Source organism: Rhamphochromis longiceps, linkage group LG11 (genome assembly GCF_057381845.1).
Source record: "Rhamphochromis longiceps isolate RC_006_pf linkage group LG11, R_longiceps_female_GT1.1, whole genome shotgun sequence".
In the NCBI taxonomy this organism is placed as follows: domain Eukaryota; kingdom Metazoa; phylum Chordata; class Actinopteri; order Cichliformes; family Cichlidae; genus Rhamphochromis; species Rhamphochromis longiceps.
In genome coordinates this window covers 20378896-20395836 of record NC_140567.1, presented here as the reverse complement: position 1 = coordinate 20395836, position 16941 = coordinate 20378896, and positions in this window count along the sequence as shown.

Sequence of the window (16941 nt, the reverse complement as noted above, 5' to 3'; positions counted from 1 at the left end):
GGCTTGTAAACTTGAGATTTCTTCTCTAAGCGTATGCCAAGAGACCCCTTTCAGTTTCAGCCCAGACCTTCTAATATATTGCTGTTTGTGGCTTGTGACCATGAAGCAATGGGATTTTCCTTATGATCCATACAGTATGGCAAGGACATATATTAACTAGAGACACAATCAGGAAAAAAATAATAATGAGCTGGGTGAAACATAACATGAAACGTCAGACTTCAAAAAAAGCTCTTGATTCATAAAAATGTTAACTTCTAAATAACAATTATAGAATTAATAAATAAATCATTCAGCAAATGAAGGGCATTACCAATCCTGTGGTTCATTTCTATGCTTCACCATATTCCAAGGCCAAACAAGAGCTGCTCTGGCTAAAGATTTTTTTTTCCAAGCAGGGTTTAAGGGCTCTCTCATTATCACTATATACTGAGAGAGTAAAATGAGGGCCCCAGAAAAGGTCCCGCGGGGCATCTGCGTGTGAGGGAGTTGATTGTCCTTCACGCTGCACACTATATCACAGACTAATCTCCAAGGGAAACATCTGTGCGTGAATCGAGGCACGTGTTGGTGCAACTGAGTAGAGCTTTGGAGAAAGTGGGAAAAGCAGGGCCTCAAGCTCCATTAATGTTGCTGCTGCCATGTTCGCTCATCTGTGCACTTTCCAAATAATGTCATCCCTCAAACACACTGAAAAGTACCTGGTATGTGCCGTGGATTTATAGGTGTGATGTGTTATACTTTCTAAAGATACAAATGGGTTATATATATATATATATTTTTTTTTTCTTCTTTCTTTTACTAAATTTAAAAATAACATTTAAAACAAAAACAATGATGTAGTGGAAGCAATTAAAAGAAAAGTTCTCCTTCAAATGTTTATGAATGACAACACGTTGCCATACCCGTTGCCATAGCAGATTCCGTGCTCACAAAAATGAGCTATGGAAGTTAACACGGGATCCGACTTGCCTGTTTTCAGCCACATTTAAATGTCTTTCATCAGCGATAACCAATCCTCAAAGGCTACACGATGTGGGTGAAAACTGCAGAAACAGCAAGTTGAATGTAGTGTTTACAAAAAAACTGTACAAGTCTTTCAATCTTCTTTAGGTTGTTTATGACCTCATTGTTGTTTTAGCTTTAGAGTCTGTTACTGAAAGCATGGATTGATGCATGGCATTCATCTGGGTTCCGTTCTTCTCGAAGAAAAATCAAACTGAGGCCGCCTTGTATTTAAATTATGCTTTTGTCTGGCACAAGTTGTTTGTCTTCGCTGTGTGAAACCACTGTGGTATCCTGGGGGACCATGAGCAGTTTGAAGTAAATGTTTCTGGACAATATATGAGCTCTAAAAAAGTTTTAGAAGTCGGCGTGCTCTTAACGTGCCCCAGAGAGTCGCTGTATACACATAATTCATAATGAGGAATGAAATACACATTTTCATCTTGTGTGACTGGTCTGGGTAGAAGCCAGACTGTGAAACAGCACTGTGACACATCCACGGTGCTACATCACAGTTTCAGCAGAACACCACAGCGTAGGGATGTTGTTGAGCGAACATAACACGCTCCTAATGCAATATAAGAACGTGTTATCCAACCAGACGGGAATCTGTGCCCACGCTGGTCGTCAGAGTCGTGACAGAGTATTTCTTTTTGACAAAGTGGGAAATTGCCTTTGACATGATGGGATCATGTGATTTAGATGCATAGGATGCCACAAATTATGGTACAGTAAAGTTAATGGCAGCTCGACTCATGTTTTGAAGCTCAGCTGGCACTGCCACCTCATATGGTCTGGTGTTAATCTGCCATGAACAAGCCTGCATTATGCCAGCAGTGTAGTAGAAGTGAGTGGGAAACAGGTGGCCTTGGCTTTCTCTCATTCCTGTTCTGAGGCAGGCTTCTGGACACGAAGTTGGACAGCTTGTAGTCTTTTAGGGAAATTGCTCCCAAGCCACTTTATTAGTAAGTGAAAATAAACCTCAAATATTACACAAGTGTTTACGTATGTGCATTTGTGCAATTCATGAATTTTCATTTTCAGTCACTGGGATGAAAGGAGCTGTTTGACATTTTGGGGAATGAGTTTATTTGCTCTCTTGTTGTGCGTTCGATGAGAAAATTAAAACATATATGTGTCTCTACAACTGTAGCAGAAATTTATAACCAATTAGTGCAGGCCCGTAATGAGCTAGAAGTTTCTACTGCTTTGATATAAAATACCGGAAATAGCCATAAGCTCTGAATCCATCATGAGCTTTCATGTTACATTTGACCAAACTAACAGCCGTGTGTAGAAATGGATGATTTTTTTTAGCCTTCCAGATCCATAAAAAGTTCTATTTGATTTAATTAGCTTGCTATATGTAGTGCACTGTTTAGTGGCTGTTTCCCCTCTGATTTTAGTGCGGATGTGTGTACATGCTACTCAGAACCATAGACTGTATATAAAAGATGGACTGAGCCACTGTGGTATCATGCATTGGTTCTTGACTCCACATTTTAAAGCGTGTTTTTTATTTATTAAGTTATTTTCAGAGCAAGTAGTAACCAGTATGTTGCTGTTAAAGGAACTGCAATTGTTGTCACTTTATTTTCCAACCCTGGATTTTACTGCCGATTCAGAACCTTCACTTGTATATTAGAGTCCAGGCACTGATTTATGTAGTAATGGAGTTTTGAAGCATTACCTAAACTAACTTTGATTTAAATGGTCACCAGACAATGAAAAAAGCATGCACTGAATCACGGAACAATCTCATTAAGAAGTAAACAAATAAAAATTGTAAAAAAGTTTTTTTTAAAAAGTGAAAAAGAATATTGATGACTTGATGACAAGTTTTCCCCAGAGGTTGGATATTTCTTTGATTTCTCTCTTGAATACTTCAGAATTTTCTGTACTTATTGTGGGTTATTTTATTTTTTCAATGTGCACCTTTATTCCTTAAATGAAGGCGCACATTTAGAGGGCAGAACAAAAGGCAAAAACAGACAAACACATCCCTCAGTGCAACAGGCAGTTAGCTCAGCAAAGGGAATGTTAATTAAATCTGCGTAAATTAAATCTTTGCATTAAGCTTCATAATTAGCAGTTGGCATGTTCATTCCCAGGACAAATTTAGCAGTAACAGTTCTTCTGTAAGAATTTTGTAATAAGTGCCTTTCCAAAAATAAGTATTTCTTTGGGTTAAGCAGGCTATGTTTCCTAAAGTTTGAAACTTTTATGCTCTTGTGGGAGAATGTAGCAGCATTTAGTGATTAAAACAAGCTAAACATCTATTGCACTGACTAAAAGATGCCCTATTACAATACATTTTCAACAGTTCTGTAAATAAATTAGTAAATAGTGTAAATAGCATGTGTAATGCATCAAAAGAGAATAGAAGTATTACAGTATATAAATTACGCCATATATGCATGAAAGAAAACGGGCTGTCTGCTTTGAACACCCATCGTATCTTCAAAAGACCTTGTTCACTGTTATCACTTAAATCTTGGCGGCAGCACAAAGTGTAATTTCATGGATTTGAAGAAATTGATAGCAGATTGTCTGCAAGTCTGTCTCTAGCATGAGAGGATATGTCATGGCACACTAAAATATTCTGTTTTCTCTACTAAGTGGTAAAAGAAAAATCAGAAATCTCACTTTCTCCGTTATAATATTAAGATGATGGGCTGCTGTGTAGGATTTTAGGCATAAACCGATTGTGTTTAGTTAAAAACCCACATGAGAGAACTCTTCAGAAATGCTAAAAAACAATAAGTTATTACAAAAACCAGCAGTCATACAATCCTAACTTTTGCACAGGTAGTACTTAGTATGTGCTGTAGCTCTGGTTTTTCACACTAATGGACACAGTCAGGTGTCAGTCAACAATTCCCAGACAGCCCAGGGAATCATGGCAACTCCAGTCCTCTGGTGCTGTGCTTGGATTAAGATGAGAGAGCATGGGGAGAAAGAAGGAGGTCTGCTTTCCATAAAGTTCTGGTATCCTGTGAGGCAGCTTCACTTCATAATCATAAATTGTCTAGATGGAAATTGGGGAGGGGGGTGTTCATCGAATCCCCACATAACAGGGAAGTTTCAAAATCAAAAGATGGCCTGGCATCTCTCATGACAGTTTAATATCAAAAGACACACACAAAAAAAAAAATATCAAAAGATTTTTTTTGAGACTTCAAGGTTTGTGTTTTTCTTTTATTTGAAGATTTGGTACAAGGGAAGGTAGCTACGGAGTGTTTGCATGTCCACAACATGTGTTTACAAAAAAACAACTTTTGGTGATGTTGGTATACCATAAATGTCTTCTCTTTTCCTCACTCTCTCTTTTTCATGGGTATATATGTATATATATATATATATATATATATATATATATATATATATATATATATATATATATATATATATATATATATATATATATATATATATATATATATATATATATATATATTTGGCCATCATCTGACAGACCCTGCTCCTTCATCTTTCTGCTGGATGCTTTTGAGGACTAAGGTCCCTGGCTTCTCCCTGGCTTGTGCTCTGGCCAGCTCCAGCCCATGCATGTAATGCTGTTTGTAATGAGAAATCTAAACAGGGAACAGCACTGAGGCATGACAGGAATTTGTTTCCATTGGAAGGAGCTTCTTGACAGAAAAAAAAGACAGAAGAAAGAAAAAAGTAAGAGGAGGCAGAGATGTGTCCAGAAGGAGCGCTCACTTGGACTAGAGCGGAAGACCAATGTTATTGTACATTGGCTGTCACTCTGCCAGCCCTCCCTTAACTATTGGTTCCTGGTGTCCTTACTAGGCCCCCTCCCCTGCCCTCTGTATGTTTTCTCAGGTGGACGGTGACACAGTTCTGAATGAGCCCCAGTCGTACCCCCGTCTGCATGCACGGCTGAAGACTGTGTCATCAGCTCAGAGTCCGGAGGGGCCTGCAGAGAAGCTGGAAGTTAAAGCTCCATGCAAAGTTCACTTTGGATGGGGGAAGCAGGAAGTTGAGGGGTAAACACTGAGAAAAAAACGAAATAGCAAAAAACTCAGGGAAAATGCAAAGGAAAGAGGAGAACAAGCTGCATTAAAATAAGGATAAGAGAAGATGACAGTCAGATGGTTAAAAAAAAAAAGATCAGACCACCCATTTTGCAAATTAGAGAGTGGTGGTTGTAGGCCAGCCTGTAAAGACTGTCTTGGTTTATGGTCCACGGAGGATGTCTTGAAACAGCACTGTTTAGAGTTTATTTTATCATGCCACGCCGTCTCAGGCCCTCTGTCAGGAATCTCATCCTGCAAAGACTAATTACAGTGTAAACACTGCATTAAAGTCTGTAGGCCACTCCACTTCACTATTTACCTTTTCTTCCAAACAATCCTGACATCCCCCCACAGATTGATTTTGTCCATAGAAACCTCCTCTGCTGGTGTTTATTTGTTTTGAAACTGGCATGCAATTCATGCTGAAATGGATGGATACAGATTTCAGTGAGAACATGAATAACACGGCTCCGTTTGAAAGACAGCACGTTTGGTCCCACCTGCAAAATGCAACCTCAGTTCACCGAGCGTCTGAGGATAAGCAGGTTTTCTATGAAAAAGGAGGAGGACGTAATGATTTTCAAACTGCTTAAGGCTGAGTGAAGAGTGAAGCAACAAAGTGCAAGTTGAACAGCTTACACCTTACAAAAAAAAAAAAAAAATGGACAACCAGGAAGCTGTGTTTCATTAGCACATGCATGGGTGCTGAGGAGTGGTCACTCAGTGTCAGTCACCTGCATGGCCAAGCCAGAGAACATAATTATTACCACATGGGCCCAAAAGGGCCGGAAGAGAATGCTTTTAAGGCAGACTGAGAATTATGACCTCCCAGATCTTTTAGCATATAAAATAAACAAGGGAACTGCTACTGCAGGCAAGTTTGTGTGTGTGTATGTGTGCGTGTGTGTTGCTGTTTGTATCCTTTGTATTTTCACTTTGCAATAATTGCCAGCATACCTAATCATACTGCTGTCTGAATAGCGCTTTACACATGTTTGGTAAGATGCATGCTCACATCTTCAGTATGTCTGTTGATGCAGAATTTATTTAGAACAGTGGTGGCGATCTGTTCCTTGAGAAAAATGGGTAAACACTGTAACATGTAAAAGTCCCGCATTCATACTTTTACACAAGAAAGAGAGCAGAAGTGTCATCATTACACAACAGCATGGCTCACAGTGTGATGGTGTAAATCTGCCAACAGCAGTTTAGATCGTGGAACTAGTTTTAGCTGCTATATTCACTCCTGTTTTTTTTTTAAATCTGCATCAATCCAGCATCAGCTCTTTATGCTTTTTTGCATTGTGCTGTATTGTGTAACTGTAAATGTATCTAATGAGAAGTAACATTAAATGGAACTACCCAAGTAAATTTAAGTACATGTATTTATTCCACCTCTGCCTGACCGTATGACAGAGTTAGAGAATAAGGTCTAAATGGAGGAGACTAGCATTCTTGCGTGTTGTGTGATTCTTACACTGACACCTGAGGAGTGTTGACATTCAGGCTGGGCCAGCGTAGCCAGCAGCTGCCTGGGAGGTGTAATAGGTTGTCTTACAAAGCACAGACAGGAAATGAACCCTGGTATCTCGCTTGAATCAGCTACATCTGGACTCAATTATTCATCCTCGTTGTTTTTGGCTGGTGATAAATGATTTAGTCACACCGCTGACACCATTTCTCGAGTACAAATATAACTGTTATATAGCGCACTGTACAAAAAGAAGAACAAAAAAGTGAAAAAGAAAAGCAATCTCGGCTCGTAAATTAGGAGAATACTGGAGTACTTCACCTGCAGCTGCACGATTAATGAAATTCTAAAAATCCAATTAGTATCTTGTTATTTATCAAAGATGATTCAGCCCAGGAAATACTTGTGTTGTTTCCAATGGTTTTGTGCCTTGATTTGTCTCCATATTGTGTTTTGACTGTTGTGATAAACTGTGCTCATGGACACTAAATCCACACGATGCCTTCTGTACTTTCAAAACTAAGCAAACACATTATTATCTTTATCTTGACACAGTGATCTGATGTTGAAGCTGATTTGAGTATTTTGCTGCACTTGCACGCAGGGTGGAGAAGAGCACAAACATTCAAATTTCTTTCCAGTCCAAATCAAACACTGGCATTTCTGCTGTGACCACAGGAGAAAGTTTAATAGCTCCTTGGGGGTTATGAACTGTTGACAGTTAATAACTCATAAAATTTCCCCTTGAAGAGGATGCTAGATTCCATCTGCAGGGCACCCAGTACAAAGAACAGGAAAGTAAATATCTCGCAATTGAAGTGGACTGGAATTGCTCAGTGGCTGCTCACGGAGAGTCTCTAGAGCACGTCCCTCGAGGTTTCCTGATTTCTAGATGCAAGGAGGGAAAATGACCACATTACAGAGCAATTAAGTACCCAGCTTTTCTTTCACTTTTGGAGAACGTGGGGGCTTTGAGAAGCATTGGAGGCAACTGACCTTCGTGATTGCACCTTATTTTATTGTACTTGTCATCTATTTTCTTTGGCCCTTGGGATGTTTGCCATGGTAACAGCACACAGCGGGTTGGTTGAGCTGACCCATGCTGTCCTCTGCATTTCCCGGCTTGGCTGTGATGAAGGAAAGTCTCTGCCCATGATCCCTAACCCCTGATGAGGAAGGTTCTCAATTACAGCTCCGGGTTCTACGAGGGCCTCACATCCCTCTCTGCTCCTTTGCCACCCCCATCCCGCCCCCACCAAGGGCATCCTGTCCAAAAATAAGCTGCTATTTTCTAAGCCAAACTGTACAAGATTACCTAAATTTGTCAAAAAAAAGTGCAGGTCCCCAGAATCTGAGCCATGCCGGACATTTTCTGACTGAGGTCATAAGTTGTTTTATTTATTTATTTTTTAGAAACTTTGTAGTTTGGACTTAGAAAGTCAGCATGACTTGTGTTAAATTTAACCAAGTTTGCTTAGCTGATCGAGGATGAAAGAGCAAGCTTTAGTCTTTCCAAAGGTAAGCAAATGAAACCATCATGGTGTCTTTGTAAAATTCAATAATCAACCTGCGATAGTTTGCTTGTTTAGTCTTTATAAAACTGTAAGCATGACATAATGTTTTTCAACCGTCAAACTTTCACAAAAAATGATGAACTCTATGAACAGTTGATCCAGGATATTCAAAAACCACAGTGTGTCATTTTACAGAGATTGACGTCTCATTTGGAGTAGTTTTAAGAACAAATATAGTCTATATAGATATAATATAACATAATAGAATAGAATAGAATAGAATAGAATAGAATAGAATAGAATAGAATAGCCTTTTTATTGTACATGTACAACGAAATTGTGGGTGCTTCACACCAGCTGTGCATTGAATAAAAAATCTAAATAGTAGGACAGCAAGAATAAATAACAGACAAGAGGAACACATACAAATCAGGAGGAAAGCACACAACGGAAAGGCACACACTAGAGGACAGGGCTGCAAAGTAATTAAAAGTAGTCCAATGGACTTGGTCTGAGTACAGAGTCCACGTGTGAGTGGTGTGATGTTGTGCCCCATGCCATAAGTCATCTTAAGTATTCCATAAAAGGCACAATCTTTCCTAAACTTATGCAACGAGTTAAAAAAAGCAGTACAGATTTAAAAAACTGTAGCTGCTATAAACTGATTGTCACTTAATGATACAAACAATCATGCTGCATACATTGCTTTAAAACAGTGTAAAGTGTGTATTCATCCCCAACCATGTGTCCTAGAAATTTCATTTCATCGGTCTGTTTTATATTTTCAGGCAAATTGTTGTGGAGGGACCAGAATTATCAGTGCAGAGAGTGAAGCTGTAAGTTGATAGCTGGTGTGGATGGTGGGTACTAGACACCTGAGCTTGACATTCAGTTCATAATCTAAAGTCACTGGATTTTTCTGTATCATAAAAATGACATATCTAGTCTACATTTTTTTTTTGTTTAGGATAGAAAAGTCGTTTGGTGTACATATGGTTGTATTACATTTTGACAGAGCCAATGCACCTTTCTATATTTATATTGACTTTTTATGCTAAGCTAATTGTGTCCTGGCTTTAGATTTATATTAAACAGAGAGACGTGGAGGTGTAATCTAACTAATTGTGAGCTGACCATCAATTTTAACTGATTAAATTTGACTAACAGGATTTTATTTCTAGAGCAAACCATCAGTGACGAATACCACCATCACCATTGTATTTTACATGCTGCGTTGACAGGTGTGTGACACAGGCTTTAACAGGTTGACTGGATACTAGAGGAGCCAGGCTCCATGGTGATGATGAATAGCAGCTTTGCTGGAAAGTGAAGTGCAGGCAAACTAATTCAGCTTCACCTGAGAGCAAAACTAACATTTTGGCTGACTCCTCTTAAAACTGAGGACACTTTTATCCCGAGCTAGAAACTTTGTGTATCTTGTGTCCTGTGGGGTTAAAAGAAGAAAATCTATTTACAAAAGCATGAAAATATTTTATCACTAGCAGCAGGGGCAGGAGTGTTTTAATGACCTGATCCACAGGCCTCTGGCTGGCTGCAGGCTTTCTCAAACTGCAAAGAGCCCACTGGTCTGCCTGCCAACCCTTGGGGCAGCATTGAGATGAAACAGATAAGATAATTGTCTCTAATGAAATCCAGATCTGTTGGTCTGTCTGGACCAGGACTAGCTGGGCCCTTTTTCTCCCATTTCTCCCTGTTCCATATAGATTTTGAATTTGAAGAGAGAATGTGGAAGTCAGGCCCTAATTCAAACCAGAGCTCATGTACCAGCCCGCGGAGCTTTGATACCGTTTGAAGTTCTGCAAGCGAACCCTGCTCCATCAGCCCGCTGGACTCTGTTGTCATGACAACCCTAATTATCTTTCTTTACGGGCTAGTTTTTACACAGGAAGGGAGCCATTATGTTCTTTGGGCATTTGCATCTCTCTGGGGCAAGTGTTAAAGGTCAGGGAAATGAACCAAAATAAGAATACAACTGAGAAAACTTGTGCGTGCGTGAGAAAAGGTGACTCACTGCAACACATCAGATACTTTGGCAGGCATTTCTTTTTGTTAAACATCTCTTGAATTACTCACTGAAACACATGGTTGCAAGGACAGTTGAAACTCCAGCTTTCTGCATTACATTTTCAAGGTTCAAGTGAATCAAGGCTTCATACTATGAGAAGTTGCATTTTCTGAACGGCACACTAAAGCTGCATTTGTGCTTCTCTTTTGTGCACCAAACATCAAAACTCGCTTCCTTTTAAACGCTACATTTCCTTTAGTTAATAAAACATAAGAGCACAGAACACACACACACACACACACAAAAAACAGCCATTCTCCTGCTTCAAAATCTCATTTTATTAATACTCTGATTTTTCTCCTAAAATAACAGGCGCCCGATCATGATACGTTATTCATTCTTATAATGTGATAATACACTTGTAATGCAAAAAAAACACAGCGCTGTTTTTCCTGATGGGTTTCCAGTTGTGTTCAGACGTTGTCCGTGGAAAAATAGTGTTCCACATATATTTCTTTGCTCTTGGATAACGTTCACTTGTACCAGACTCTTTGGAACCAAGACAGCAGAAAGTAACCCAGACCGAACTACCGCTTTGACATGACAGATGTAGTTATGACATCTTGTTCATTTTAAAAGTGTAAAATCTTTCCGTTGGTAAACGTATGATTCATTGTATGAGTTTTGAAGCAGTACTTTTCCATCTTAACATGGATCTGAAGCCAACCAATGTTATTAGATCATTTTATATTAATTACACCCCAAGTTTTGGGGCTTTTATTCATTAAAAATGTTTACATTACACTTTCACACAACCTTTTATCTAATGAAAATTAGTTTTGCAATAGACTGGACTGGTTTTTCCTATAATGAAATCATATATCTATATATCTATATATCTATATATATCTATCTATATATATATATATATATATATATATATATATATATATATATATATATATATATATATATATATATATATATATATGTATATATATAATTCAGAAAAATTATTTCCTTAAGTTGAATAGAAAGTAAAGTCAGTCATTTCACATGTTTCATCAGACCGGCCACTGTGACCAAATGAAGAGCCTTAAGTGGTGTCACTGTGGCAGGGGTCAAAGATAGCTGCGAATCAAAGGGGGAGCCAGAGGTTGACCAAACAAATGGTCCTCCCTCTGCCCTCATGTAAAGCTATCTGCCAAACACCAGTGGTCCTCTTTGAACTTGATTTAGCACTAAGGTCAAAAACAGCCGGTCATCTCTTGCGGAGGACGTGCCCAGCCCCCTCCCCCTGATGACATGGAGATAGAGGAGATAAGATAATGTTTATGTTGTCTTACACTCGTAGCATCAGTGACTTTGTGACGGGGTTTCCACTCCATTCGTATAATATTCTGTTATACAATCTATAGTTCAGACTTTTTAAAGAGTTGAAAATTATGTCAGCGAGCACAACCGCATGACAGCAGCTTCAAAACACCTAAATTAACATTTTGTTAATGAGTAGTTGCTCAGCATGGTAATACATCATAATTACAGTGCAGAGAGTCAGGGACATCCCACACTTCTAGTAACACATACAGTACAACTGTTCTTTGTTGTTATCTGTACTTGATGTCATTTTGTTGATCCTCTGGCCAGTTGGCTCCTCTGTCGACAAGCTGAAGGATCCCGGCGGTGGGACTGAAGGGGCAGCCTTTTGCACCAATACCCCTGCTGGGATGGCAGGAAATATATTATGAGTCATAGCTTAAACAGAACATGAAAGCTGAGAAACCTTAAAAAAAACTATTGCTTAATACGCTGTATAACCAAAGACCCTTTAGACATTCAAATATTTGAGAATTAGAACAAAAGATAGATTTCTTTCAAGTATTGCTTCATTTTTTGTAGATTTAATTTGTTATATCTGTCTCTTCTATAAATTAAAAAAAAGATGAGAGATTTGGTTATAGAAAAGGTGCTCTGGACATGGCTGTCTTCACTTCCACTTTTACAGATGATACAAATACGTCTTTTTTCCACCTTCAGTTTATAAACACATAATAAATTGTGAAGAGTTGCTTTGTCCCGCATGCTCAACAAAGTTTTGTGGTGATGGTCAATTAGATTTTCCCTGCTTTGACATAATGCTGCTTCCTGCTGAGAGCACAGATAAGAATAAAGTATTGAAGATGGTTGGGGAGGAATAAGGAGATCATTGTAAACAGGTAACAACAGATCAATTATCAACATGACAGCGTGGTGCTGGGATTCAGCATTTGAGGGGAGGGGGACACTGGTGGGCCAGCAGGTTAATGAAGGCAATGGGATTAATACCCAGGGAGTGGAGCGCCCTAGGGACGAGAGCAGGGATGCTGAATCATTAGAGGCCTATCGACCTCTGGGCAATACACAAGGACTCCATGTTTTACTCTGAGTGTGAATAAGTTGTGCTCTCCTCTAATTAACATCCAGAAAGAGGTTACTTTAACTAGATAAAGGATGTTAATAGCTTTTGTATCATTTTATTCATATATGTTTGTAGTGATCATTTAGAATGACACAGGATTTTATGTAAAATAATGTAAAGACATTTCAGTGTTTATTTAATTAGGGAGCTAACTCAAGGCTTTATGACTTTTACTAGATGTGGCACCTTAATTGAGTGAAGCACTCTTCAAAAACTTTACCTTCTGCATGGAGTTTTTTTCCCCCCAAACAGAATAATTCTTGGTATTTCATGCACAAACTCGGGCTACAGTTACGCTCCATCCTGATTGAACATAAACAGCGATGTTTGAAATCACTGCACTGGACTATGACTGCCCTCCACTCCATCGGTATGTTTATACTTCCTGTGAGGGGCCCTCTATTTATGGACAACTGAAGAGCACAAATAATCATCCCCCTCAAGTGAAAAATCTGCTTTTATTATCTGCAAAGTTTCGCAATGCCTTTGTGTACGCTCACGCTGCCTTCTGATTGCCTGTTTATTATTACAGTGATTCTGCTGAGCCAATGGGGATTTGGCCAGTTCCTGAAGGTGCCAAGCCTCTTCCAGCCTTTTCCTGTCATCATTGTGTATACCCTTAAAACACAGTGATCCGTGTCTTGTCTGCAGCCTGGGTGGCACACATTACACGCAATGAAGGTTAAACACAAGGTGCACACGTTTTCATTGTGCCCTCTGGATAGTTTTGATCCTGGAAACAATCAAATGGCAAATGCCAAAATCGTGATGTCATTCCTCAGGATCAGTGTGTCTTTTGCTGTTATAAAGTGGTGACCTGTTGTGGTTCAGATTTGAAGCTGACATCCCTAATTGGCTTAGACAGTGTGTGTGTGTGTGTGTGTGTGTGTGTGTGTGTGTGTGTGTGTGTGTGTGTGTGTGTGTGTGTGTGTGTGCCCACAAGAGTCCAAGCAAATGCAAAAGTATCCGTTTAACTTTTTCCTGAGGCAGTCACATACAGTTTCTTCTAATATGCACAAAAATGTCAAGAAATTTTGATCAAACTACGACATAAATCATTCACCATAAGTTCTGTCATGGTTTTAGACAAAATATTTGAACTTTTAAACTGTGTGTGACTTCAAAGTAAGAAAAATAAATCTTAAAAAATTCCAAACTAACTTTTATTTTGAAGAAAAGAAACAAATAACCCACGAAAAAGTTTTAACCTTCCTTTTTCCACTTTTTCACAAATTCATTTTTTAAAATTGCATACAAAAAATTCTATCTGTCATATCACAAGACTGTGCATTCTTTAAAGGCATTAATCAGCAAAATTAAAAAAAAAAGAATTTTGTCAACATTTTTCCCTTCACAATCTTTCCTTTCACTTTTTTCATCTCATGTCTTTAAATCAAGTCAGTGCACCACAGGTGCCTGTCTGCATTATTTAAACTTCAAATGCTGCCGTACCTGGAGAGCAATGTGTTATGGTCTGAACACATGTTTCTTTGGCAGGTTGGAGACACAGCATTAGTGGCTGTCTTCGATCAAAGTGATTTATTTTAAATCCAGGGGAAAAATATATATGTTGAAAGCCTCTTCTCGATGTAGTTCTACAGCAGTTCTCAGCACTTGTTACTGTAACTGAGGCTCTCTGAAGAACTAAAATGAGATTTTTAAAGTGCAGTCTGAGATATTTTCAGGAGATTATTACAAAAGTGGGAAAAGGTGACTTTCTTTCAGACACAACAGTCAGAAAGGGAGATTTTTGGCACATATAGTTCTGTTTGGGTTCACATGCACTGACATAAATTGTAAATATATTTTCAAACGTTGGGTGTGCCTCCACTTGTGCCAGTGTGCATTTTCTAAAACATGCCTGACTGTACGTAAAGACAAATCAAACTTTTTGAAGATTCATTCGTTTTACATGAGGGAAGATTCTTGTGAGCTGAGGGTACGTTCACATTGTAAACTGACTAAAAAACTAAAAAAATCTCCACAGAAAAATTCATCTTCTTTTAGCACGTGACGCATTTTCAGTACCAGCACCAAAAATCAAAGGAATTCAGACTCTCCCAGAACGAACCATGATTTTATTTAATTGTGTTCTTGTATATCTACTTTAGCTGTGAATATATTTTAATGTAGAATGAAATCAAAAAAGTTTATTTTGTTTGACATCTCACACAAAAAAAATATTAATGCTCTTTTTCCACAATAGCAAAAGTCAAAGAATCCAGCAGGTAATGCAAGGTGCCATCTGCTGAGAGCTCATCGTTGAATACAGATTCTCCCTGTCACTTTTTTCTTTCTTTCTTGGACTAAACGATGTTTTTCCATCTTTAAAACGTATCTTGTTGTAGTCACATGTTAAGAGCTTACTCACATGTATCCTTGAAGATGTCGGTGAACAATATGGCTACTTTATTTATTTATTTAGTGGTGAACAACTTAACCTTACATAAAATCTCTTCTCAATTATTATAGACGTTAATGCATTCAGTAATCATCAGACTCCAAACGCAGGATTATGCGCTGTAGCTGTCTCTCTGTGTTTAGTCTCTCCTCTGTTTCCCTTCCTCAAGTGCAACCCTGAGATCTGATCCCGACTCCAGTTCACCCACTCCTGGCTTTAATATGTTCGCGTTCTGGGGCATTGTTGAGGGTGTCTGTGTGGGTCTGAAAGGAGCTTGTGCTTTTCGAGCTTCAGGAAACAGGATTTGGTCTTAATAACCGAGGAAGCAGTCAACTCCACCTGCTTCTTCTTTTTAGGGGTAGAATTAAAAATATTTATAGTATGGCACGAAATAAAGAAAAACTATTGTTGTTATTATTATTATTATTATTATTATTATTATTATTATCATTATTAAGTGGACAAATTGTTGAGCTTCTTATTTAATAAATTATCAGTCTTTGCTAAAATGGGCTTGCTAAAACGAATGAATGAATAAATAAATAAATAAATAAATAAATAAATAAATAAATAAATACTATATTAATTGTAGTCTGATTTAAGAACAGTAACCTGAGTAACAAACTGCCATCAATTAAACTAAACAACAACGATAAAACAATCAAAGCCCAACATAAAAGTTAAAGTTTGAAAGATTTTTGGCTATAATCTAGCATTTCAATAATAATAATAATAATAATAATAATAATAATAATAATAATAATAATAATAATAATAATAATAATAATAATTATTATTATTATTATTATTATTATTATTAGTAGTAGTAGTAGTAGTAGTATTATAACTTCATAAACTGTAATTAAAAGTTTTCATAGTTTCACGTTGACACAGCTTATACGAGCTTCACTGGTAACTCGTGAGGTTTCTATATACAAATTATAAGCGAAAGGGGGATCGGAACAAAAATGAATCGCAGCCGATGATCACACGGCAGTAGTGCTACAGCCTCTGTCAGGGATTTATGTGTGCCATGCATTTCTTTTCTTTTTTCTCTCTTCCCCAAAATGGCTGGATGATAAATTCTCTTCCCCCCCCTCCCCCCCTCACACACACTCACGCACGCACACACACATCGCTTCAAAGAAGTGTGAAACTTTGACTGCAGTAGGCCTGGTAGCGGTGGCAGCTTTGAAAGAAAAAACATTCTGTATTTTATTTGCCTGCATTTTCTTACAGACAAATAAACAGCAAGTGTAGCGTTAGGCAACAACATCACGAGCAATGCAGAGCGACCTTTCTGACAGCCTACCTTTGTCTTTCCACGGTCAGTCACATCCATATTATTCCCTTTAATCGATCCACGTTAATCAAACCTGTACTAGATGATCTGAATGTAGTGCCACAGGCTGCTAAGAGGAGCTGCTCCGAGCTCTCTGTGCACAGCACTGCACTGCGCTGCACGGCGAGTCTCTGCACAGTCTGAACATCTGCTCATTTCACGTGACTTTTTTTTAAAAAAAAATACTAACATCTGTTCTAAATAGGTTTCATTCTGTGCCTCTGCACCGTGTCAATTGCCAACTCCTCTCCTCCGAGAAAGGGAGAGGAAACTTATTTAAGGTAGCTTCTAAGGCCTGAATTGGAAATTATTGTTATTATTTTAAAAAAAAGGAAATTATGGGCTTTTTGAAATATGGGGATTGGTCACAGCTTCTATTTGCTGTGGGCCCTGATTATTTATCTGATGCTATAGTGGAAATGGTTCACAGTAAACATTTCGGGGGGGTGGAAATGCTGTTGATACATAGTTGGGAGGCATTTCCCCTGAACGTCCAGTGCTTCCACGCGGGGACCCACAGCCTACCTTCACGGCCTCCTTAAGTTTCATAGACATCTGGGAATTCCATACATGCCTCCCAAGCCAATTACACACCTTCAAACGGGCACGCACTTTGATTTGGACAGCGAGAAGGACTTTCCCAGATCACCGAGATCAATCACAGCACGATAGCACTGTGAAAGA